The sequence below is a fragment of the Phyllobates terribilis genome, unplaced genomic scaffold (assembly GCF_046119375.1).
Source record: "Phyllobates terribilis strain yellow unplaced genomic scaffold, ASM4611937v1 Scaffold_1__5_contigs__length_1240528914, whole genome shotgun sequence".
Taxonomy (NCBI): Eukaryota; Metazoa; Chordata; class Amphibia; order Anura; family Dendrobatidae; genus Phyllobates; species Phyllobates terribilis.
In genome coordinates, this window is record NW_027362761.1 from 1158376394 (window position 1) to 1158403958 (window position 27565).

A 27565-nucleotide genomic window follows, 5' to 3' on the forward strand; every position below is an offset into this window, starting at 1 on the left:
TTAGAAGCACTGTACATTTTTTGTACACTAAATCTAAAATGTAACACGTTTGTTCTTTGCAGCTCTAAACGTGCCCACAACCTCAAAGAGGGAAAGTATTCCTTGATTGTCTTGATTATGTTAACCGGTGAATGCCAGAGTGCAAGAAGAGAGCCTGTCAGGGGCTTGTGTTACCCAGGCGTTGTGGCAAAAATAAGTGTGAACTGGCTGTGAGGCGTCATCCTATTTTGATAGGAGAGTGGATGAGGGAGTGTGAGAAGTGTAGTCCCCCTTACACTCACACCTGAATCACGTGTGCAGTGAGTGTTGTTCATGACACTGACAAAGAAACAAAGAACTGATCGCGTGACTCAACCATTGTGCAAAAGGGTATTTTATCTAATAGTCTTTTCTACATGCATCTTCTTATTTATTACAGTATCTTTGTTCTTCTGGATAAAGGAGAACATTGAGTCCATAGATTTTATGATGGCATCACGCAGGCTCGTGAGCTCCCGTTTCTTGCGGCCTCATAAGCCGCCATCCTGTGCGCCGTTTCTCTCGACACCACTCCGCACTGGAGCAGCTGCGCCTGGCGCTCCCTGCCCTCCTCCAGTTCCTTCCAATGCTTCTCTTCATAGGAGTCCAGTAAGAAAGAGGATTTCACTGCTAAAGATCCGCAAAAGTAGCAAATGTGTAACACCCAATAAATGTAAAATATTTACCCGCTTCTTCTAGATTCCGCAAATAGACAAGATTTATTGTAGCATAAAAAGTTATACAATTTAACAATATACAGTATATATATATTTTTATAAATTCTGTACGCTTCCAAATTGCGATTTCAATATCTCTGCTTGCTGTCGAGGTTCATTTATTACAAGTAGAGTCTTCAGCTCTTGAAAACTGTAATTAATGTATTGTTAAGTTTTTAACTTTTGATTATAAAAAAAGAACAAACTTTATTGGCTGATATTGGAGTACCCCCTTTAGGGCTCAGGTTACTCTTCTGGGTATACGGAGACCACTTCAGCACTGAGATAACAAGATTATGGATTGCTTTTTGTGAGGTGATATTTATTCATCCCCGACCAATGTGTACAGATAATATCCAACGTTTCGCCTAATTTGGCCTTTGTCAAGATTATCTGTAATGAGCGGAGGTCGGGGAAACTGGAGTGGTTAGAGTAGATGCGGGACTAGCCGCTCATTACAGATACCCTTGACAAAGGCCAATTCGGCGAAACGTTGGATATTGTCTGTACACATTGGTCGGGGATGAATAAATATCACCTCATGAAAATCAATCTATGATCTCCTTGTTATATCAGTGCTGAAGTTGTCTCCGTATACCATTGACAGGTATTAAAGGCCATCTGTCAGTAGGATCAACCCTCCTAAGCCGTCTGTATGGGCATGAAGGTCATAGGAAGCTGAATAAAATGATACCTTGATATCTGTGATCCGATCTTTTATTCCAGAAAAATCTGCATTTTTCTTAATATGTAAATGAGCTGTTAAGATCTATGGGTGGGACCTAGATCTCCCTGAGAATCTGCCTCCAGAGCTTACTTTAGATGAAAGGAGGAGTTACTAGTGTGAGACATGTAATGACTGACAGTCTGCTCTCAGGATCTACACAGAAACTGTAGTTTTTAGAAGGGAACTTAAAGCTGATCACAAAGTTCTCCCAGTTGGGACACTCAGCATTCAGCTCTAATCTATGGGGAAACCTTGAAGTGAGCATTAACTTTTACTAGAGGACCACCACAGAGGAAATTAAAGTGAAATCAAAGTGAATACAGGCATAACAGAGAGGCAAGCAAATCACTGGACATTCTTGTGAAGGGATGTTCCGGCACATATAGTGCCTCTAGTATAAGAGGAACCGCCCACTCAAAAGACTGGATGGCAAGTTACAGAGCATGAGAATTGGTATAGTTACTGGACATATTGTGCATCAAAAGCGGTTTCCAATGTATTGGTGTGAATGAGGACAATAAGGCCAATACTTTTTTACAGGTATTATGTGAAATGACTGGTACAGTGTAAGGTGGTGCCCACATGAAGCTCAGCGGCCCGGTCCCATACCGTCCTCTTACTTTGATGGCATTACGCTGGGGGTGCAGCTTTAAGGCCTCCGCCTGTCTCTCGCGCTCGGTTATTCTCTTTTCCAGTTTCCGCTGCAGTTCGGTGACTCGATCATTGTTTGCTGCGGCAGTTTTTCCAAACTGAGATTTAGACTTTTTCTCTTCCAGCCTGTCAACAAAGATAAATGAAATAAAACACATCCAGCAGATACTTCTAGAAAAAAGAGATGAGAAAGTGTATGTTTCTGCTCCTATTAAAGCAAGGTTGTATTAATGCGGTGCGGGCTCAGAAATAGCCGCACATTGTGGGGGATTCATTGTCACACTGAGCACTGACTTTACCCGGACTCCGCAGCTTTCAGTTAAGGCGGCAGCTGAAGAGGAAAATTACATTCCCCCAGAACAAGCTTCCCCGGCCGCCCAGATCTGTCCGGAAAACAGTCACTCATTTTAGAGACCTCAGAGATCACTTCATGAATCAGGAGCAAATCTCTGCATTCAGGACGACTGGATGGATGGATGGATGGATGGATGGATGGACGGACGGACGGATGGGAGAAATTATAGAGAGTTAAATAGATAGAAATAGAGAGAGAAAGAGAGATACAGGTGCATCTCACTAAATTAGAATATCACCAAAAAGTTAATTTATTTCAGTTCTTCAATCCAAAAATTGAAACTCCTATATTATATAGAGTCATTACACACAGAGGGATCTATTATATAGAGTCATTACACGCAGAGGGATCTATTATATAGAGTCATTACACACAGAGTGATCTATTATATAGAGTCATTACACACAGAGGGATCTATTATATAGAGTCATTACACACAGAGTGATCTATTATATAGTCATTACACACAGAGGGATCTATTATATAGAGTCATTACACACAGAGGGATCTATTATATAGAGTCATTACACACAGAGGGATCTATTATATAGAGTCATTACACACAGAGGGATCTATTATATAGAGTCATTACACACAGAGGGATCTATTCCGAGTGTTTATTTCTGTTAATGTTTATGATTATGGCTTACAGCCAATGACACAAAGGTCATTATCTAAGTAAATTAAAATAATTAACAAATAACACCTGCAAAGGCTTCCTAAGCATTTAAAAAGGTCCCTTAGTCTGTTTCAGTAGGCTCCACAATCATGGGGAAGACTGCTGACTTGACAGATGTCCAGAAGGCAGTCACTGACACACTCCACAAGGTCCCAGAGTCTGGAGGAAGAGTGGAGAGGCCACAATCCAAGCTGCTTGAGGTCTAGTGTGAAGTTTCCACAATCAGTGATGGTTTGGGGAGCCATGTCATCTGCTGGTGGAGGTCCACTGTGTTTTATCAAGACCAAACTCAGCGCAGCCGTCTACCAGGACATTTTAGAGCACTTCATGCTTCCCTCTGCCGACAAGCTTTTTGGAGATGGAAATGTCATTCTCCAGCAGGACTTGGCTCCTGTCCACACTGCCAAAAGTACCAATATCTGGTTTACACACAACAGTATCACTGTGCTTGATTGGCAGCAAACTCGCCTGACCTTAACCCCATAGAGAATCTATTATAGAGAATCTATGGGGTATTGTCAAGAGGAAGATGAAGACACCAGACCCAACAATGCAGACGAGCTGAAGGCTGCTATCAAAGCCACCTGGGCTTCCATAACACCTCAGCAGGGCCACAGGCTGATCGCCTCCATGCCACATTGCCGCATTGATGCAGTAATCGATGCAAAAGGAGCCCGACCAAGTATTGAGGCATTTACTGAACAGACATTTCAGATTTTAAAATCATTTTTCAAGCTGTTGTTATAAAGTATTCTAATTTACTGAGATAATGACTTTTGTGTTGTCATTGGCTGTAAGCCATAATCATCAACATTAACAGAAATAAACACTTGGAATAGATCCCTCTGTGTGTAATGACTCTATATAATATATGAGTTTCACTTTTTGTATTGAAGAACTGAAATAAATTAACTTTTTGGTGATATTCTAATTTAGTGAGATGCACCTGTAGATAGAATAGACATAGCTATGAATTAGAAAGAGATAGTTAAATAGATATTACATACAGTGGTGTGAAAAAGTGTTTGCCCCCTTCCTGATTTCTTATTCTTTTGCATATTTGTCACTTCAATGTTTCAGGTCACAAAACAAAATTTCAATATTAGACAAAGATAACACAAGTAAACACAAAATGCAGTTTTTAAATGAAGATCTTTATTATTAAGGATAAAAGAAATCCAAACCTACAGGGCCCTGTGTGAAGAAGTGATTGCCACCCACATAAACCATAAATTAACTGTGGTTTATCACATCTTTGGGAAGCTGAGCTCAATTTCCCTAGCCACACAGAGGCCTGATTACTGCCACACCTGTTCTCAATCTACAAATCACTTAAATAGGACATGCCTGACAAAGTGAAGTAGACCAAAACATCCTCAAAAGCTAGACATCATGCTGTGATCCAAAGAAATTCAGGAACAAATGAGAAATAAAGTAATGGAGATTTATAAAGGTTTGGGACTGCAGCGAACCACAGTGAGAGTCATTATCCACAAATGACGAAAACATGGAACAGTGGTGAACCTTCCCAGGAGTGGCCGGCCGACCAAAATTACCCCAAAAGCGCAGCAACAAATCTTCCAAGAGGTCACAAAAGACCCCACAACAACATCCAAAGAACTGCAAGCCTTACTTGCCTCAGTTAAAGTCAGTGTTCACGACTCCACCATAAGAAAGAGACTGGGCAAAAATGGCATGTATGGGAGAGTTCCTAGACGAAAACTACTGTGAGCAAAAAGAACATAAAGGCTTGTCTCATTTTTGCAAGAAAACATCTTGATGATCGCCAAGACTTTTTGGGAGAATACTCTGTGGACTGACGAGACAAAAGTTGAACTTTTAGGAAGGTGAATGTCCCTTTACATCTGGTGTAGAAGTAATACAGCATTTCAGAAAAGGAACCTCATATCAAGAGTAAAATATGGTGGTGGTAGTGTGATGGTCTGCGGCTGTTTTGCTGCTTCAGGACCTGGAAGACTTGCTGTGGTAAATGGAACCATGAATTCTGCTGTCTACCAAAAACTCCTGAAGGAGAATGTCCGGCCATCTGTTTGTGACCTCAAGCTGAAGCGCACTTGGGTTATGCAGCAGAACAATGATCCAAAACACACCAGCAAGTCCACCTCTGAATGGCTTAAGAAAAGCAAAATTAAGACTTTGTCGTGGCCTAGTCAAATCCTGACCTTAATCAGATTGAGATGCTGTGGCATGACCTTAAAAAATGCTCGGAAACCCTCCAATGTGGCTGAGTTACAACAATTTTGTAAAGATAAGTGGCCAAAATTCCTCCAGAGCATTGTAAAAGACTCATTGCCAGTTATCACAAATGCTTAATTGCCGTTGTTGCTGCCAAGGGTGGCCCAACCAGTTATTAGGTTTAGGGGTAATCACTTTTTCACACAGTGCCCTGTATGTTTGGATTTCTTTTTCCCTTAATAAAGACCTTCATTGTCTAATATTTAAATTTGCTTTGTGATCTGAAACATTGAAGTGTGACAAACATGCAAAAGAATAAGAAATCAGGAAGGGGGAAAACACTTTTTCACACCACTGTATAATATCATGGCTTAGATCTATGAAGGGAAGGGGGGTTGTCCATGCGATTGCAGACTCGTTAGGGGCTGATGAGGCTAATACAGAGATAGGAAATTCCAGGCACATTGACTACAGGAAGACGTCTGGTTTGGGCATGGTGCTGCAGTAATGCCCTGGTGCCAGGGTTGCCAACTGTCTAGAAATTCCAGGGCAGTCCCTAAAAATAGGGCACTTTTATGACATGTTCATAAAAAAAGGTAAGACGTCCATGATTTTTTGGAAACTGAAGAAACCTATACAGATTATGTTGACTGTAATTATCATCACTTTAAAGTTCACAGTGACTGCAGCCGATCTCTTCTGGGCGGCAGACATGTATCACTTATCAACACAATGATTTATTGTGGTTTTCCAATGTGTCCGTAAAAAATATTATTTGTCAGTGATTGTTTCGTAAACTGTCCAGATAAAAGTGGGTGAAATAAATATTGAACAAGTCACCAATTTTCTAAGTAAATATATTTCTAAAGGTGCTATTAACATGAAATGCTCACCAGATGTCGGAAACAACCCATCCAATCCACACATTATGTGTAATAATGAGAAATGACACAGGGAAAAAGTATTGAACACACTTGCTGAAATTGAATTAATACTTCGTACAAAAGCCTTTGTTGGTGATGACAGCTTCAAGACACTTCCTGTATAGAGAAACTAGTCGCAGGCATTGCTCAGGGGTGATTTTGGCCCATTTTTCCACACAAACACTCTTAAAATCCTGAAGGCCCCGCAGGCTCCTTCTACGAACTCTGAGCTTTAACGCTTATTTCACCCACTCATACAGATACACTCCTTAACAATAAAATTGTAAAACCAAGGTAAAAGGTGTGGAATGATGGAAATCACAGGATGGAGACACGTTACTGATCTGCAAATGATGAATGGAAATAATATTTTCAAATATGAACGCCTCGCCTGCTATCAATGAGGTTATTAATAGTCGTCTAAGGAATATTCTGTAACGCTGAATGCACTTGGGCAAATCATCAAAATCCGCTGCTGGCAGCTCCTGTGCAATTGCCGACCAATGATGTCCCAGATGTGCTCAATGGGAGACAAGTCCGAAAATGTGCAGGCCATGGGAGCATGCATAAGCCACGCAGGCTGCTCCCGGTAACACGAGCAACATGTGGCCTGGAGTTGATGTGTTGAAAAATGGCTTCTGGAACACTATGGAGATGGTAGTACCACTGGCTCCACAATTGATCCATTCTGTACGGCAAGAGAAAATGGACAACACATACTGAGCCTAAGGCAGCACACAGTGTCTACACAAAGCATTAGAAGGCAATTGGATGACATTGGGCTGTGAGCCACATATCCAGCCACAGGGGTCCATTGACCTCACACCACCACTGTCAAAGGCCATCATTCTGCAGAACTAGAGGAAATGGAGGCTGGAATGGAATGATGGGTCTCGCTTTTGATTTGGACACAATGATAGCGGGAGACAGGTCTGGAGACCACCTGATGGAATGTGTATTCATCCTGTGATGGAAAGGAAAGAGTAGGCAGCAACCCCTAAATTATAGTGAAAAAAGAGGGTTTTTCTAGACCGACATCAATACTATGTGACATTTAAGCTCATCAAAACATACTCAACCTTTGTCTACAATTTATGGAGCGCTGCCTACTTTTCTATTTTTTATCAATTGAAAGGTTGATTGTCTGTACCTATCTTTTTCTACTGTTTTTTAGACTAATAGACAGATGATACATACAGTAAGGAAAATAAGTATTTGATACACTGCCAATTATGCAAGTTTTCCCACCTCCAAAGAATGGAGAGGTCTTCAAGCAAGTCAGGGAAAAAGCGGTTTAGAAATACAAGTAGAGGGGAAGATTGATGGTGCAAAATACAGGGATATTCTTGAGCAAAATCTGTTTCAGTCTGTCCGTGATTTGAGACTGGGACGGAGGTTCACCTTCCAACAAGACAACGACCCAAAGCATACTGCTAAAGCAACACTCGAGTGGTTTAGGGGAAAAGTGTAAATGTTTTGGAGAGGCCTAGTCAAAGCCCAGACCTTAATCCAAATGATTGCTGTTCACCAGAGGAAACCATCTGACTTGAAGGAGCTGGAGCAGTTTTGCCTTGAGGAATGGGCAAAAATCCCACTGGCCAGATGTAGAAAGCTCATAGAGACTTATCCAAAGCGACATGCAGCTGGCTGTAATTGCTGCAAAAGGAGGCTCTACAAAGCACTGACTTTAGGAGGTTGAAGAGTTCTGCACACTGAAGTCTTCAGTTATTTTGTCCTATTTGTTGTTTGCTTCACAATAAAAAGAAAACCAAATGTTCACAGTTGTAGGCATGTTCTTTACATGAACTGATGCAAACCCTCAAAAAAAGAAGTGAAATTCCAGGTTGTGAGGTAGCAAAACATAAAAATTGCCAAGGGGATGAATACTTTCTCAAGCCACTGTAGATAACCAGAGCAGAGACTTATGGGGATCCAGAGCAAAGAAATTAAAAGTTGAGAATGGGTTTTTTGTTTGTTTTTATATAATAACATTTCTTGTCTCTCTCCAAACTTTTTTGTAAAACTTTCTAATAGATTACAGTAATGGTATAAATGCCATCTTCATTGCGGGTAATGTGCTGTCAAGAAATGGAACAGGCAGCGAGCTCTGGACCCTGCATCCTTTGTGGCCCCCTCCGATATATGAATGCCCCTGACTTTGCACTTTAATGGTTTATGTGGCGCGTGTATGGGGAAAGTCCTAGTTTACGCTGCCGCAGCCTTACTGGAGCACCACAGATCCCTGTTTTTTCCGTCCCGGTGTCGCCGTCGTTTTACCTCTGCACTATGGAGCCTCTTGCAGCTGCGATATGTAAATCTCTACAGCTTGAACGGTATTTATTAGCGCAGCTGTACCGTGTCTGCATGTAAATGAGCTGTCGAGAAAACGAGCTAATTATGCCGCCACCGCTGCTACATAAATCAGGTAATCGGGTGATTTTTACGGGATATTTTAAAATTAGCTGTTTTTTTTTTTTTGTTGTTTTTTTTAACAGAAAACCTTTCACCATAAGTAACGCACTTAGCAATTTACCACCTGAAGATTTGGGTCACTGCCACCTCCCGGCATGCAAGCGGTAATTACATATCCTTCATTATTGCTCCGTATTAAATAAAACATGAGGAAAAAATCAACAAACATAGAATAATATGGAGCATACATAGGGATCTGTGTGTGTACACTCCTCTATACAGCATATCCAGCCAGATCCCAGTGTGTATAGAATATTGTGTCATTTCATTATTTTCTGGTTAAGATGGAATGTGAAGGCTGCAGCCAATCAATGGCTAGTGACTGGCTGCAGCGGTCACATGAAGTCCTCCACTGCAAGAGGAGAGCAGGTGCTGGTAGGTGAGTATATGTTTCTCTTAATACCGCTATGGGTCTTTTTTTATTATTACAAAATGTAGGATACATGTAAAGTTTTGATAGTTTTTTACAGGATTTTTTGGGGGCATGAAAAATGGCAATTCTGAAGTTTAGAACTTTTATTTTTTGCTTTACAGCATATAACGTAGAGGTTACATAATTCAATATTTTGGTAGATCGGACTCTTGCACAATTGTTAATACCAAATATGTCATAAAATATACTTTTTTTACATTTTTCAAATCTCTATTTTTATAATGGCAAAGGGGGGAAATCAAACTATTACGTTTTTGCTTTTTAAAAAGCTTTTTTTTTTTACTGTCTTTTGTCATTTCTGATGAGGAAGCTTGAATCTGCTGATTTCTATTCCTCCTACTTGGTTTTTGGCATCTTTGGTAGTCGACTACTATGAGGCCCCCTTCACATGTCAGAGTCTTCAGTACGTGTGGTGACCGTTTCCACACGTACTGGAGACACTGACGCACGTAGACCCATTCAAATCAATGGATCTGTGCACATGTCAGTGTGTTTCCACGGACCCTGTGTCCGCGGGTAAAACACGCTGACATGTCTGTTTTTTGCATGCAGCACGGGCGGCAAAACGTTGAGAACACGTGCACACTGATGACACATGGATGACATCTGTGTTTCATCAGTGTGACACGTACCATCGCCTGGGAAAAAGAGCTACAGTTAGCGCCGGGTGGAGGCAAGTCTCATCATTGTCCCCTGCGTGCACTGAGATCTGCGTGAGCAGGGGACAATGTTGAGAGTTGTATTCAGCCCCCGCTATCTACATGCAGTGTAAAATGAAGAATAAAATAAAAAACACATTATACTCACCTTAACACCTAATCCCCTGAAGCCATTGTCCCCTGTAAAAAAAATAAATAAAAAAACAATATCCCTCACCTGTCCGAAGTGTAAAGAATCCATAGTGTCCCAAGACTAATCCATCTGTGCGACATTTGCTCATCAGCATGAGGCGACCGCTCATGCTGAAGGGCAGGGGAGAATGACTCGATGCAGCAAGCGTGGGCCCTTGATCTGCAGTGACCTCACTGAGTTCACCGCAGTTCAGGGGTCCGCTCACTGAATCGAGTCATTTTCCACTGCTCTTCAGCATAAGCAGTCGCCTCAAGCCACCGCACATGCTGATGAAGAAATGTCGCACAGATGGATTACGGCGTGGGACACTAAGGATTCTTTACACTTCAGAGAGGTGAGGGATATTTTTTTTTATTTTTGTTTGTTTTACAGGGGACAATGGCTTCAGTGGATTAGGTGTTAAGGTGAGTATAATGTGTTTTTTATTTTATTTTTCATTTTACACTGGATGTAGAAAGTGGGGGCTGAATACAACTTTCAACATTGTCCCCTGCTAATGCGGATTTCAGCACAAGCAGGGGATAATGATGAGACTGGCCTCCAGCACTCGGGAACAGTGTGAACAGTACCGCTGTTTCCCAGGCGCCGGTAAGTGTGATACTGATGCAGCACACGAGCTGCACACAGTTACCACACAGGTACACGGATATCTCTGGTATTGGTTTTTCCAGTATCGGTAATATCAGGACGTGTGAAGGAGGCCTGAGAGCATGCTGTTCTTTTCATGGTTCAGACACATAGATAAGTAAGTCTAGACCTGCAAGGTGTAAAACCGTGTCACTTAATTCCCAGGTTGGGAATTAAGGGCCTTCCCCCATTTTTGATGGTCAGCGCTTGGACTTGTCAGTTTTGTGTCTGTGTCTTGGTATCTAATGATAAAAGGAGGAAGATGTTCAGAAGTTACCGGCTGACTAGGATTCATTTGGGCATCCATTTGTTAGATGAGGTTCAATGTGGATAAATGTAAAGTTATGCACGTGGGTACTAATAGTATGCAGACATCATATGTTCTATGGGGAGTAAAACTAGGTGAGTCACTTGTAGAGAAGGATCTGGGTATACTTGTAAATGACAGACTAAATAACAGCGCGATGTCAATCAGCGGCTTCTGAAGCCAGCAGGGTATTGTCATGTAGTAAAAGAGGCAGGGATGTAATATTTCCACTTCACAAAGAGCTAATACGACCTCATCTGGAATACGCAGTTCAGTTCTGGGTACCAGCTCAAAGAAAGAAAAACCTGCAGCTAGAAAAGGTACAAAGAAGAGCCACAAAACTGATAAGGGGCATGGAGGGTCTTAGTTATTAGGAAAGATCTATTTAGGCTTCAGAAGAGACGTCTACGGGAAACATTGTACAAGTGCATAAATGGCTCGTACAAAAGATGGTCAAAAGCTTTTTCATGTAAAATCCTTCAAAAGTTAATGGGACGCTCCCTCCGTCTGAAGTAAGGAAGGTTCAATCTCCAGAGGACACAAGGCTTCTATTCCATGAGAACTATTCATCTCTAGAACAGCCGATATCAGGAGCCGGTCACAGCAAGAACCTTTATGGTTTAAAAAAAAAGCTTAGATGCTTTTATAGAAGAAAATCACATACAGTGGAAACCAGAAGTTTACATACACGATATAAAAAGACACATATTTATTTATTTTACTCACTTATATAGCGCCATTAACTCCACGGCACATCACAGACAATATCGGCACTGTCCCCATTGGGGGCTCACAATCTAAATTATGGTCAGTCCAGAATTCTTTAAAGGCTTAGTCTATGTAAACTTTTGACTTTGCAGTAAGTAATAGAAATGCCTTTAAACATTTTCGCTCTCTCATTCTGGCATTTGTCAAATATTAAAAATTATGGTAATCCTAATTGACCTAAAACGGGAAAGGTTTATTCTGATTTCAAGTCAACTGTAAATGCTTACATACATGTGTAAAGCTCTTGATCAACACTCGGGATCAGACTGGATCATGCATTATGGTTGTATCTATAGCCCTTTACCTTTATTCTTTCCCTTGCTTCGGTTGAACTTGATGGACATCTGTCTTTCTACTGGACTAACTAAGTAATTATGAAGCGAGGTGTCGATTAACAGGTGTGATCCTTATAAAGGATAGACGCTATTGTGTAGTATCTACCAGAATGGAGAGAATAGAGCTAGGCGCGGGAAACGAGGAGCATTGGAGCTTTAGATAAGGTTTTTATTAGTGCCAAGGCAGTTCGGCGCCGGACCCATGCCTTTCTCAAGGTCAAAAAAACATCTACAGAATGGGAGGAATAGAACAAAGCAACAGTACGTGTAAAAAAGACTTGAGTATACTAATAGATCACAGACTGCACATGAGTCAACAGTATGATGCAGCAGCAACAAAAGCAAACACAGTTCTGGGATGTATTAAGAGATGCCTAGAGTCTAGCTCAAGAAGTAATTAACCCCCTCTAGTCCTCCTTGGTCAGACCCCATCTGGAATACTGTGACCAGTTCTGGGCACCACATTTTAAAAAAGACATCGAAAAACTGGACAAGACAAGAACTGGACAGTTCAGACAATAGCTACCAGGATGGTGACCCGTCTGCAAACTATGTCCTACGAGGAACGGTTAAAGGATCTAGGAATGTTTAGCTTGCAAAAAAGAAGGCTAAGAGGAGACTTAATAGCTTTCTACAAATATCGGACGATACATCACAGTGTAGAGGGATCATCCTTATTCTCATTTGTATATGGAAATACGAGAAGCAATGGAATGAAACTGAAAGGGAGAAGATACAGATTAGATATTATAAAAAACTTTTTGACAGTGGGGGTGATCAATGAGTAAAACTGGCTTCTATGAGAGGTGGTGAGTTCTCCTTAAATGGAAGTCTTCAAACAGAGGCTGGATGGACAACTGTCTGAGATGGTTTAGTGAATCCTGCATTGAGCAGGGGGTTGGACAACTCTAACATTCCATGATTCTATAAGTGACTGTTTAGGATCTAGCTTCAAACCTGATTTCCACATGCCCAGTGTCTCAAAAAAGTAGCATTTATCGCAGAAATCACAATGATGGACACCGCACTGACCTGAGGAGAGCGGCTTTGCCTTGGGCAGCTCTGTGGAGAGATCTGCTCCAAAGTGTCCATTAGATGCTGCTGTTTTGTCTGCTTTTCCTCAAGGATCTGGTCTCTCTTTTCTTCCTCAGCTTTTCTCTGAGCTTCTTTTAGTAAAGCCAGACGTTCCCAGAGCTCCACTACTGACATCTCACAGTTCAGTCCATGCCCCGCGGTCTGAAGAGCAGAGTAACCCACAGAGCAATATCTTAGTGTCCATGAACAGCCAGATCCTTATGTGTGAGCCATGCAAACAATATAAAAATCTCACAATTGTGATTGGTTGGCAAGATTTTTTGTTACTCGAGGCAAACCCTAATCCTGTGAATAATACCCTTAAGAAGTCCTATCGGCATACCACACATCTAGGATTACAGTGCACTCACCTGTGTTAGATCCACAAACTTTTGTCTAATGATTGGCACTGACTCCATGGCTCGTATCTCACGGATCAGCTCAAATTTCTTCCTCAGCTCCTCCTGTGCCTCCTCTAAGGCCTGGCGTAACAGCTCCCGGCTCTCCTCCGCTACTTCTTGTACTAGAGAGGGATAAAACCAGGTCGTAGTAACAGATAGTGGTCCCCAAGAAGGCGACATGACAAAAGAATAGCGTAGCGTTAACGTTTCATTGACGGCTATCCTTCCCGACTCTGCTATGCAAGAGCACGATCAGACCGTGGAATGTGTTCTCAATGGCTGGCTTTGCTCTTTTGTATATAAGCGCCTGCAGTTTATTGCTGTATGTATCTGAACACTCCCATTAAGGCAGAAGTTCTTGCTGATTCTCCTGAGCACCCAGCTCCTGGCACACATACCACGGACACCTCATGGAGGGAGACGTCTTCGGTAAAGGTAACACCTCTGGGTAGACTTTCTTTTACTTTACTGTCTAAAGCGAGACTGAAGTTATGACCCAATTCTTCTATTATCACATACCTATTTGCTGCTTGTATTTCTGGAGCTTCAATCTTGCCTGTTTAGTGTATTTGTGTCCCTCAGAGACTTGCTCCACCAGGTCCCTCATCTCCTTCTCTTCTTGCAGACGTTTCTCGGCGTATTCCCGCATCAGCTTCTCCGTCTAAAGACCAAACAACCAGATGATTATAAAAATTGCAAAGTGACGATAATCTTATGATGCATAAGCCTGGAGCTCCTCCGTCTACGTCTGCAGGCTTCACTTGAGAGTAAAGGTCCCCATACACATTAGATGGGTGTTGCTCTCAGAACTTCCTCGGCCAAGTGCTCCTGTGCTTTCTATGCCAGACTCCTCGAGTGGTGTCCCATCTCCACGCAGGACAAAAGGGTCGGCCACTGGGATCCAATATTCCAATCTTCAATCTAATATTCCTTTAGGTGGGACATCTTCGCGGTGTGCAGGGTGACAGGTGAGACATGTGGCGGAGAGGTGAGATGGACAACGACCGTTTCGCAACCTTCTGGTTCTTCTACAGGTCCAAGGTCCCGTAGAAGCACCAGAAGGTTGCGAAACGGCCTTAGTCCATCTCACCTCTCCCCTGTCTCCCCTATCACCTTGCACACCGCGACGATGTCCCACCTAAAGGAATAATGGACTATTAGATTGAAGATTCGCTGAGTGCTGCCTTTCTTTGCTCTTCATTGGAATTCATTTGCACTTGGCTTGTTGCACCACCAAAAGAATCTAAGAGCCCCTTCACACATGGTAATTTCTGCGGATTGCACATGGTGTGGTGCCGAAATAGTTCTCTAACCCAGAACAATATTCCAATCTTTTCCTTCCCCGACATCTTCCATCAAGGGAGAGTCAGGAAGTTTTCACACACATTAGGGCTCGTTTACACGTCCGATTTTCTCGTACGAGTGCTGGGAATATTTTTCATGGATAGCACTTGTACCCATGGTATTCTATGGGGCTGTGTACATGTCTGACTTTTTCCTCGGACCGAGAGGTGCACAAAAAATTATCTGAGACATGTCAGATTTTGATCAAAATCGGCAATGCAAGTCTACACGTCCATGAAAAACAACAGACCGTACTCGGGTGACATCCAAGTGCGATCCGAATTACAGGGATTGTCAGAAAGGAGTAGGTGAAAAAGTTTTTCTTTTTTCTCTCCACGTATGAAAAAAATGATGACACTTGGATCAAACTCTGATCAGAGTAATTGGTCCGTTTTTCTCCTACGTGGAAAATAGTGACGTCTGAATGAGGCCTTAGACTGTCAGCCGATCCTGATAATATCGCTGGGTTCAGCGAACGTTAGTCTAATGTGTATGGGGCCTTAATCACAAGACAGGTAAGGGAATGATCCCCCTCTTTCTATTAAAAAAAACATGCTCAGCAGACTTAAGTACTGTATATGTTTGTGCCGGGCTATTGAGATATTTGTCTGACGAAAGAATGTTGGGCGACGGCTGTCCGATAAGAGAGTCATTCCCATCTTCATAAATTGAGTATTGCTCTTGTAAAAACAAGCGATTCTGCAATTTATTGCTTAAAATTTGCAGCCGTTCTTGAGACATTAAAATGTTTCTTTTGTTTAGCGCTCGTTGCCTTGGAGTCCGACCACCGCTGAAGTCTAGCTTGTAAGCACTGCAACTGAAGCCGGCCGGGATTAGGAGGTAACAGCGCTCTCCAGCGATCCCGGCCAGCTTCAAAGCAGCGCTCTCCAGCGATCCTGACCAGCTTCAAAGCAGACATCTCCAGCGATCCCGGCCAGCTTCAAAGTAGCGCTTACAAGTCTGATAGATAAGAGCTTGTATGTACTGCACATGTTCTCTTGTCTAGCAGCGGTGGTCGGTCTCCAAGGCGATGAGCTGAAAACAAAAGTGTTGATATCTCAAAAGCGGTTGAAGATTTTAACAAGTGGTGAATTGTAAACTTGCTTGTATTTACAAGCTCTTTCTGAGAATATAGCCATTTATGAGGATGGTAATAACCCTTTAACAAAGCCCCTGACAGAGACAGTCTACAGATTAATAGCTGGAGTTTTGTAAGGAGACAGAATTTATGATTTCACTTTATCGCCAGTGACAAAATAAGGTTTCATTTTTCTGTTACCCCTATATTCACATATGCCCCCTGACATCTTCCTTTATTGTTGCGGTAAACCCCTAATGGATTAACAATTGAGACCGGCGGGTTGCGATCGCCTGGGTTTTATTCATTTCTCGCTGTCACACTTGAAGTGAGGCTGTTTGTCTAGGAAATTAGAATAAGGATTAATGTCGGGTGGATAAAGGCAACAGATACAGATAAGTGAATCCTTCCTGCTTGGATGGTTCGGAGTAATTCGAGTCTGCGTGGCGGCGCTGCCAATGCCTCAGCGCTGACAGTAGCTTTACAAATCTGCCCGCTTCCACCTCTCACCTCCTCTTTCTTCATTAGGACCTTTTTCTTGTTCTCCTGGATGAGGTTCTGCCGCGCCAGCACAGCTTCCTCACGGCTCAGTTTTCCTTCCAGACGCCGGCACTCTATATCGGCTAGTTGCCTTTCCAGGTCCTTTGCCAACATTTGCCGCTGCCATTCTAGAAACTCACTCGGATCCCGGGCGCCATCAATCAGCTTCTCTATTCTGGAAAGTGTAACGCAAATTAACAGAAACTGTTGGGAATATGCAACGACAAAGGCAGCGGCTGTGTCAGGAGTTGCCAAACTAGGCAGCTGCCTAAGGCTCCCTATCCACTAAGGGGTCTGCGGAGCACAGAACCAACCAGAGGCAAACTGTACCTAACATTTGCCACCTTCTTCTACCTTAGATCGCCAGAGAATTTAGCTTAGATCACCAGGGTTTTATTTTTTAGAAAGCGGTCATGTGTGGACATTAGGAATAACATTATTTCTGGCCACTATATGACTTATATCAGCAGATATCCCCTCTGTAGGCTCTAGTAACTAGAAGTCTCAGCAGTTTCATTTTGTGTCTCTTTCTCCCTCCAGCTTCTTTCCTCTCCATAGACTTCTATTAGCAGCAGTAATAGTTTAATCCCTCACTGGAGACAGATCTGTAGACAGATTTGAGCAGCTTATGAGAGTGAATGATTATTACAGGGAAAGAAGAAGTGACTGATGAGTGGGGAAATATACATATTTTCTAATAAAACATATTACAAAGGTTCTTATATTACTTTATGCTGTTGATTTACCAAAAAAATAAAAAAGTAACTACTGTAGACAGATGTGTTGAAAGATTTGAGCAGTTTATAAGCGTGAATGATCATTGCAGGGAGAGATGAAATGACTGATACATGGGAAATATTAATTTTTTTCTAATAAGACATCTTACAAAGTTTCTAATATTTGCTTCTACTGTTCATTTATGATAAAAAAAAATAAACGAGGAATTACTAAAGAAAGAGTTGTAGATAGATCTGAGCAGTTTATGACCTTGAATGATCAGTGCAGGAAAAAAGTGGCTGATTAATGGGGAAATATACATGTTTTCTAATAAAACATATTACAAAGTTTCTTATGTTCACTCGTACTGTTAATTTATGATACAAAAAATAGAAAAGTAGCTACCATAGACAGATCTGTTGACAGATTAGAGCTGTTTATGAGAGTGAATGGTAATTGCAGGGAGACACTAAATGACTTACAGTATAAGTGGGAAATATACTTTAGTTTTCTATTAAGACATATTACAAAGTTTTTAATATTCATTTCTACTGTTGATTTATGATAAACAATAAAAAATAGCTATTGAAGACAGAGCTGTAGACAGATTTGAGCAGTTTATGAGCTTGATCATGTACATGTACTATGATTGATCAGTACAGGGAAAAACCGTGGCTGATTAGTGGGGAAAGAAGTATTTTTCTGTAATAAGACATATTACAATGCTTTTTTTCTAAACTTTTTCTTCATTTATCAGATCTGAACATGAAGATGGCCAGATAAAATATCCAATGTCGCTCAGTACTGTAAAACCGAATGTCCATCACAATTTAGTTTCATGTCAATTATTAGGTCTTAAACTCCTGAGCTCCCCCTGCTGGAGGTTTCTAGTAGGCATATTGAAATTGTCTTCAATCTATGGAAGATAAGCAATCTTAAAGGGGTTGTCTCAACATCTCTAATGGGTAAAATTGCAAAGTGCATATAAAAACATGATTAAAAATCCTAATAGTGGAATTTTTTAAGAGTATTATGTATAAAGGGTGGCTGGTCTCCTAAGCAAGGAGTGCGGTGCTTACAACCCTTTTCTATAGAGTATGCAAGCGCTGCTCTGAAGCTCGCCAGATCACATGATCGGGCCAGTTTCAGTGCCCCTGCGATCCTTTGATGCTGCAAAGACAAAGCTGCCTGTGTATAGTTCAGGCCAGCCCAAAATGTCAATCAATCAGAAGCACACAGCCACAAACAGCCAGGGGAGAGGTTTGCTCTTGTTAGACAACCCCTTTAAGATCAACTGGGTTTCTTTGGCTTCTCCATACAAAAAATTGTTCTTAAAGAGAAACCGTCATCTTAATTTTTATTTAATAAATCAATAGTACACATGAAAATAAGCAACTTTTATTTCTTATCAGAGAAATCTGCTTCTTTCTTCTCCTGGATTGATCTTTTATTCTCAAATTTATGGGTCAAGTTTGTAAAATCTGTATTGAGACAGACTTTCCCATTACTGAGATTGGAGGTGACAGTTGGTGCATTTAAATTATATGGAGGAAGGAGGAGCTAGAGGAACACAGACATTCCGCTGCAAGTTCTCCGGAAAGGACAGTTACACTTCTCCATAGAACTTTATGAGCACCAACTATCATCACCTATCTCAGTAATGGGAATAAGAAAACCTCATAAACCCTAGTGACAAGTGATCTGCTCCTGTTACGATACTGGCTTAGTACTGCTGGAAACCAATAGAAATAATCCGTAGATAGGCAAGAACAATCTAGGTAAGAATGTTCAGGAGCTTGGAGACTGGAAACTAGGCTAACAGCTAGACACAATACTCAAGCACTTAGTAAAAGGCAATTGCAGAACACAACAGCAGCCTCCAGTGGTAAGGAGTGGGATTGCAGAAAAATTATTAAGGTGAACAATAGCAGCCAGTAGTGGTCAAACTGTAGAAGGACAACTGGAATTCTGACAGCTCCACAGACAGCCTCAGGGGTGGTTGTCTTTTGGTGGAAATCATAGGTTTTGTTACAGTGACTATGATTGCTGGATGATGGTGTGATGTGCCGGTTCAAATGCTAATGAAAATAACTACTAAAAAGAATATTCAGGTCAATGTTCCAATCTATAGGGGGCAGTGATGTGTTTTTATACACTGACAAGCAAAAGGGTAACAATGTTTTGACCTTTTGACTTTCAGGCTCCATATCTCTCCATCCACTACTGCTTCAAACATGAGACTGCCATCATTTTATAGACAATCATCGTGGCAATCTCATATATAAATGTGACTTGCATATATTTAGCATATGATTAGTTATGCAGATTCTTGTCATGTCTCTGCATTGTTACTGTTTTGCTCCTAAAAGTCTAAAATTTTAATTTTTCATATTTTTTAAATCCACCTTTGGCTTTCAGCACTGCCTGAATGAATTCTTCTGGGCATGTTCTCTATCAGGTTCCAGCATGTCTCCACCAACATCTGATCTCAGCTCTCTTCTACACGTTTCCATAGTTGGTGCATGCTCTTGGACTCACTCGGGTATGTATACAGCTTTTTCTTCTACTCTACACACAAGTGATAGATTCATTTGAGATCTGGGGACTGTGGGGACAATCCAGCACCTCGACGTCATTGTCATTGAACCATTTCTTGGCAACTTGATGTCTGCTTTGGGTCATTGTCCTGCTGGAACACTATGTCATCCTTTTTATACCCATAGTACTTGAATGTACGAAGTAACTCGTCTTGCAGGATACTCACATATAGCTCAGCATTGAGACCACCATCGATCCTGGTCAAGTATCCAACTTCATTGGCTGTGAAGCATCCCCATATCATCAGGCTTCCTCCAATAAACTTAACAGTTCCTTCAATTTCTCCACCCGTTCGCCCCTTTTTCCCTTGTTTCTTCCAGACCCATTTGCACCCATCAGAGCTTCGCCTATTGACTTTCGTCTCATCGCTCCCAGTCTCCCGTTTCTAATCTTTCACTTTTCGTACTTTTTCTCAGACTCGAGCTGACACTTCTTATGAGGATATTGAAGTCGCGGCTTCTTCACCTTTTTTCTGGCCACCATTCCAGACTTGTGTAACGTGCGTTGCCCGGTGCTCGCATGGACGTCTGTGATCTATTACGAAGCTTATGAGACTCCTCCGCTGTCGTGTTTGTCGCACCAGAGCTGATAGACCTTGTGATGAGCGACTTGTTCACTCCGATATTTTGCCTGGACGTCACCTTTTGGCTATTGGATGGACTTCATTTCACATTCTTCCTACTGTCATGGCGCTCACATGATGCAGTTTGGCAATTTTCTTGGCCGAGAGGCCGATATCGATGAGCTGGATGATGCAGTTTCTCTTTTCTTGGGAAATCTTCTTCATGGAAGCTCCTTCAGTGAACTTTCTCTTGGGAATCGACCCAATAACACACGGAGCTATTAGGGAATGTGAGAACAGGTTGTAATTTGTAGTAAACAAGAAGAAAAAGATTTTTCCACCATCAGGAGCAAAACAGTAACAATGCAGCGACATGACAAGAATCTGCATAACTAATCATATGCTAAATAGTAGTCAAATTTATGTATGAGATAGCCAAGAAGATTGTCTATAAAATGATGGAAGTCTCACGTTCAAAGCAGAAGTGGATGGAGAGATATGGAGCCTGAAAGTCAAAAGGTCAAAACATTGTTACTAGTGATGAGCGAGTGTGCTCAGTTACCCCTTTCACCGAGTAAACTCGGGTGCTGACCGAATATTTTCGTCATGCTCGTCAACTATGTTCGAGTCACAGCGGCTGTTAGACAGCTGCGACACATGCAGGGATTGCCTGTTCGTTAGTCAATCCCTGCATGTCTCGTAGCTATTTAACAGCCCAGCTCAGCATTTCGCTCACTCCCTCACAGCACCTTTCTTTCCTCTCTATGCAGTTTTTTAGGGGCGGCATGCAAGGATCACACAGCTCAGCGTTTCGCTCACTCCCTCCCGGTACCACTCTTTCCCCTCTATGCGAGAATCACACAGCTCAGCATTTTGCTCACTCCCTCCCGGTGCCACTCTTTCCCCTCTATGCGAGAAACACTCAGCTCAGCGTTTCGCTCACTCCCTCCCGATACCACTCTTTCTCCTCTATGCGAGAATCACACAGCTCAGTGTTTTGCTCACTCCCTCCCGGTACCACTCTTTCCCCTCTATGTGAGAATCACACAGCTCAGTGTTTCGCTCATTCCCTCCAGGTACCACTCTTTCCCCTCTATGCGAGAATCACACAGCTCAGTGTTTCGCTCATTCCCTCCAGGTACCACTCTTTCCCCTCTATGCGAGAATCACACAGCTCAGTGTTTCACTCATTCCCTACAGGTACCACTCTTTCCCCTCTATGCGAGAATCACACAGCTCAGCGTTTTGCTCACTCCCTCCCGGTACCTCTCTTTCTCCTCTATGCGAGAATCACACAGCTCAGCGTTTCGCTCCCTCCCTCCCGGTACCACTCTTTCCCTTCTATGCGAGAATCACACAGCTCAGTGTTTTGCTCACTCCCTCCCGGTACCTCTCTTTCTCCTCTATGCGAGAATCACACAGCTCAGCGTTTCGCTCACTCCCTCCCGGTACCACTCTTTCCCCTCTATGTGAGAATCACACAGCTCAGTGTTTCGCTCATTCCCTCCAGGTACCACTCTTTCCCCTCTATACGAGAATCACACAGCTCAGTGTTTCGCTCATTCCCTCCAGGTACCACTCTTTCCCCTCTATGCGAGAATCACACAGCTCAGTGTTTCGCTCATTCCCTACAGGTACCACTCTTTCCCCTCTATGCGAGAATCACACAGCTCAGCGTTTTGCTCCCTCCCTCCCGGTACCTCTCTTTCTCCTCTATGCGAGAATCACACAGCTCAGCGTTTCGCTCCCTCCCTCCCGGTACCACTCTTTCCCTTCTATGCGAGAATCACACAGCTCAGCGTTTTGCTCACTCCCTCCCGGTACCTCTCTTTCTCCTCTATGCGAGAATCACACAGCTCAGCGTTTCGCTCACTCCCTCCCGGTATCACTCTTTCCCCTCTATGCGAGAATCACTCAGCTCAGCGTTTCGCTCACTCCCTCCCGGTACCACTCTTTCCCCTCTATGTGAGAATCACACAGCTCAGTGTTTCGCTCATTCCCTCCAGGTACCACTCTTTCCCCTCTATGCGAGAATCACACAGCTCAGTGTTTCGCTCATTCCCTCCAGGTACCACTCTTTCCCCTCTATGCGAGAATCACACAGCTCAGTGTTTCGCTCATTCCCTACAGGTACCACTCTTTCCCCTCTATGCGAGAATCACACAGCTCAGCGTTTTGCTCACTCCCTCCCGGTACCTCTCTTTCTCCTCTATGCGAGAATCACACAGCTCAGCGTTTCGCTCCCTCCCTCCCGGTACCACTCTTTCCCTTCTATGCGAGAATCACTCAGCTCAGTGTTTCGCTCATTCCCTCCAGGTACCACTCTTTCCCCTCTATGCGAGAATCACACAGCTCAGCGTTTCGCTCACTCCCTCCCGGTACCACTCTTTCCCTTCTATGCGAGAATCACACAGCTCAGCGTTTCGCTCACTCCCTCCCGGTACCACTCTTTCCCTTCTATGCGAGAATCACACAGCTCAGCGTTTCGCTCACTCCCTCCCGGTACCACTCTTTCCCTTCTATGCGAGAATCACTCGGCTCAGCGTTTCGCTCACTCCCTCCCGGTACCTCTCTTTGTCCTGTGTGAAGTTTTTTAGGGGCAGCATGCAATTTCAATAATCTAAAATACTGTCTATGCCTCCATTGCAGACGTTTGAGCCCGATGGTGACACAAATCACGGGTCAGACACATTTACTGGCATGAGAAAAAAAAATTAATAATGTATTAGAAAATGAGTAATTGCTGGCTATGTGCTTTCTACAGGCTACATAATAGTGTATAATACCATATATCCCAATAATATGTACGTGACAATTGGTCAAATGTAAATCGGCCATTTTCTAATGGCTCGCTCACAATGGAGGCAGCGGAGGGCGGCACTGCCTGTGTGCTGCACTACATGAGACTCCTCTGCGTACTCTACCTGTTCAGCTCGTCCTCCACCTGCCTCTGATATAGAGCGCCCTCTCTCAGTATGGCCGCCGCATTCAGTCTCACTGGGACATTGTCCACCTGGAGAGAAAAATATGGAAGAAAACGCTCTCCAATCAATATTGCTAGGATTCATAATCTGGTGCTCCCTGCACACCGGCACCAGGTCTCCCCCTGTGCAAAGAAGGCCACCTCCGCTCCATATCTGTGCCTACTGTCTCCACAGAGCTCAGTACTAGCTGTATACATCCGTGTGCACAGAGCTCCCCCTAGTGGTAATTTTACATAAAATGGATTGTATATTTTTTTCTAAGAGGCAGGTGATGTGATAAGCCGCGGTGCCACCAGTCCCCATCGGTCTCCATTTACTTCCGGTCACGTGCCATCTAGGCATGAGGACAATAGGTGTCATCAATATCACATTAGTAGGGGTCCGACACCCGACATCCCCACCGATCAGCTGTTACGTGCAGTGGTCGGGTGTAAGCAGTGCACAGCGCCACACACTGTAGTGGCCACTCCTGGTACTGCAGGTCAGCTCTTATTCTCTCCAATAGGAGCGGAGATTTTTGAAGTTGCCACCAACATCCGAGCAGCTGATTGATGGGGGTGTCAGGTGTCAGACCCCCACTGATCTCATACTGATGACTTATTCTCTGGAAAACCTGTTTAAATATTCCAGGACTCTCTGTCGGCACAGCTGAGACTGTTCGGAAGAACATTGATCCTTGCAAGTTAACCAGTGGGCACAAAGCAAGACTTATATGCCGTCCATAAGATGGCAGAAGATGGAGAATCCTGCGACCAGATGTGTCACTCATCCATGGAAACAGCAAATATCCCCCACGGGTTACACAGAATTGGAGTATGTGCACACTTGTGGAGGTTTTGGAGCAAAAGCTGAGCGAAAACTTTCCAACTCCTCCTCCAAATCTCAAAACTCCTCAAAAACTTGGGTTTTCTGCAAAAACTCAGCAAAAAGACTCAGGTGTGGCCGTAGCCGTAGAGTATTTTGAAGTCTCAGAACCACTTTCTATGTAAGAACGACTTGCGGGTCTTATGTTCTGTCTTTTCAGACATTTTTTTAACCACTTCATGTCTCCAAAAGTGTCAAATGGGTAACAGAAGCGGCGTACATTCTGAAGACCATTTCTGCTATGAAGTCGCTCCATACATACAATAAAAGTTAGATTAGCATTCACGTCTTGAAAAATGCTCGCGTTTTATTCATTGCTTGATGGATATAAAGAAAATTAAAAAAAGACAGAAAATAGTCTCCCAAAAAGTGGTTAAAAACTGCTAAAAAAATACAGTACATGCCTCCTTAAAGCATCAAAGTTTCCTGGAGCGGTTTCCGTACGAAAATCTCAAATGAAAATTGAAAAAGCAAAACTGTAGTGTGAACATACCCTAAAGGTATGCGAACGGAGAGTTTTTTTGAAGAGTCTTTTGAAACGAGTCCACTTTGAAAAAACTTAAGAAATGGTTAAAGTGGTTTACACTAGAAAATGAGTTGGCTGTAAAATGACTCTGTGTGCACAGAGCCCTAGACTCACCTTCTTTATCGGAGACGGCTTGAGTTTCGTTTTGTTAAAGGACAATTTGTCATCTTCTTCTTTCCTTATTTCGGATAAAACGCGCTGTAAAGACACCGGAAAATGTTAAAAACTCGATCCAGCCATGAGTTCTGACATTTATTCAGTCAGTATGGCGCCACCTGGTGTTCATAATGTATAGCAACGTGCGCATCCACCTATTAAGAGCTGGTGGACGCACATGCTCAGTCACTCTCCCCACAGCCAGATCTCTGCACAGTCATCCCCTCTTCACTCCAGAGCAGGTATTGGAAAAACATTTCTCTCTGGTTGTCAGGAAAGGAGCAGAGTCTGCACAGTAATTAGCAGAACAGCTGAGAACACTGCTTCTATAGGGGTAGTTAGAAGGGACAACATTAGCAGCTGCCAGAGGGGGAAGGAGACTGATTTTATACAGACCTGCCCTCAAAAGCACTACTTGGGACAAATGGAAGTAGAAACTATTAGAAAGAGTGTTTTTCTTTATTCTAGAAACATTGAAAATTATTTAAAAAAAAAAACACAAACAGCTAATACCAACCTTTAGGGACTTTTGTTATGAGAATGATTCATGGGATAATCCATTTCAATCATGAGAGAACATCATTGTTAAGCACCCTTAACACATGAACATATCCATTCTTTGTTTCTCCAATATCAGTCACTGAGGGGCTCTCGAGGTTTCCCTATATGTATTAGATTAGATTATTAGCTGGTACTGATAGAATTGATGGATTTGGATAGTAATCTATGGAGTGTGGGCAGCTTGAAGAGGACCTGACATATCTAGAGCATCATTTTTTGTATAGTACTGTGATGCTAGTCACTGCTCAGGGACAAGCCATGAGGTTGGGTAGTCAAGCGGTCCGGGGTCAGATACCAAGAGGGCTCATCATAAAGTAAGGGGAAAGATAGAGGCGTAGTCAGGTCATGGTCCGAGGTCAGAATTCCAGGAAGGTAGCGGATCAAAATAAAGGGGCTAGGCAAAGGGATGTTCAAAGGCAAATCCAAGGTCGGGCAACAAAGATCAGAATACAAGACAGGGAGCACAGAGCAAACACATACCACTTGAGCTAAGCTACAACTGGCAGTAATTGGAGGCAGAGAACCAGCTAAGGAGCCAGGTAATCACTCAGAACAGGAGACACATGGAGGAAGCCTGGCACATCCTTGCCCTGACTAGGCGGCTGGACTGTCACTCAGCACACTGTCAGGAGTAATAATATATTCTTCCATCTATGAATAGTGTTCCAAAGGTAATGGATTGGTAGTAACAATCTACTGCAAATATAAAAAAACTAGTGTCATATCTTGAGGGGGTGTCCACAATAACAAGAGGTTGTCTGTGCGCCACTTCAATAGAAAGCAATGGTCCAGATCAGGGATGTCAAACTCACAGAGGGCCAAAATGAAAAACTTAGACAAAGTCGCAGGTCAACCACTATACAGTATAATGGCCCCACATAGTCCTCCATACAGAATAATGGGCCCCATATAGTCCTCCATATAGTATAATGGGCCCAACACAGTCCTCCATACAGTATAATGGCCCCACATAGTCCTCCATACAGAATAATGGGCCCCACACAGTCGTCCATATAGTATAATGGGCCTCACATAGTCCTCCATACAGTATAATGACCCCCCATAGTCCTCCATACAGTATAATGGGCCTTACATAGTCCTCCATACAGTATAATGGGCCCCACATAGTCCTCCATACAGAATAATGGGCCCACATAGTCCTCCATATAGAATAATGGGCCCCACATAGTCCTCCAACCAGAATATTGGGCCCCACATAGTCCTTCAACCAGAATACTGGGCCCCACATAATCCTCCATACAGAATAATCACTCCACATAATCCTCCATACAGAATAATGGCCCAACATAATCCTCCATACAGAATAATGGCCCCACATAATCCTCCATACAGTATAATGGGCCCCATATAGTCATCCATATAGTATAATGGGTTCCACATAGTCCTCCGTACAGTATAATGGGCCACACATAGTCCTCCATACAGTATAATGGCCCCACATAGTCCTCCATACAGTATAATGGGTTCCACATAGTCCTCCATACAGAATAATGGGCCTCACATAGTCCTCCATACAGTATAATGGGCCTCACATAGTCCTCCATACAGTATAATGGGCCCACATAGTCCTCCATACAGTATAATGGGCCCACATAGTCCTCCATACAGTATAATGGGTTCCACATAGTCCTCCATACAGTATAATGGGCCTCACATAGTCCTCCATACAGTATAATGGGCCTCACATAGTCCTCCATACAGTATAATGGGCCCACATAGTCCTCCATACAGTATAATGGGCCCACATAGTCCTCCATACAGTATAATGGGCCTCACATAGTCCTCCATACAGTATAATGGGCCTCACATAGTCCTCCATACAGAATAATGGGCCTCACCTAGTCCTCCATACAGTATAATGGGTTCCACATAGTCCTCCATACAGTATAATGGGCCTCACATAGTCCTCCATACAGTATAATGGGCCCAACACAGTCCTCCATACAGTATAATGGTCCTCTTTAAGGGTTGTCCCAGCAATCAGACTCCACTGATGTCCTAGTGAAATGCTGGCACTTACAGCAGTGGGGAAGCTTCTTCACAGGGCTTGTTCCTACCTGTTGATCCAATAGGGATTATT

General features: G+C 42.9%; 1 pseudogene; it reads right to left on the reverse strand.

Annotated features, from left to right (window-relative positions):
* Positions 1-378: 378 nt before the first annotated feature.
* Positions 379-27565, reverse strand: part of LOC141162603 (cilia- and flagella-associated protein 99-like) — an 84457-nt pseudogene continuing 57270 nt past the window's right edge.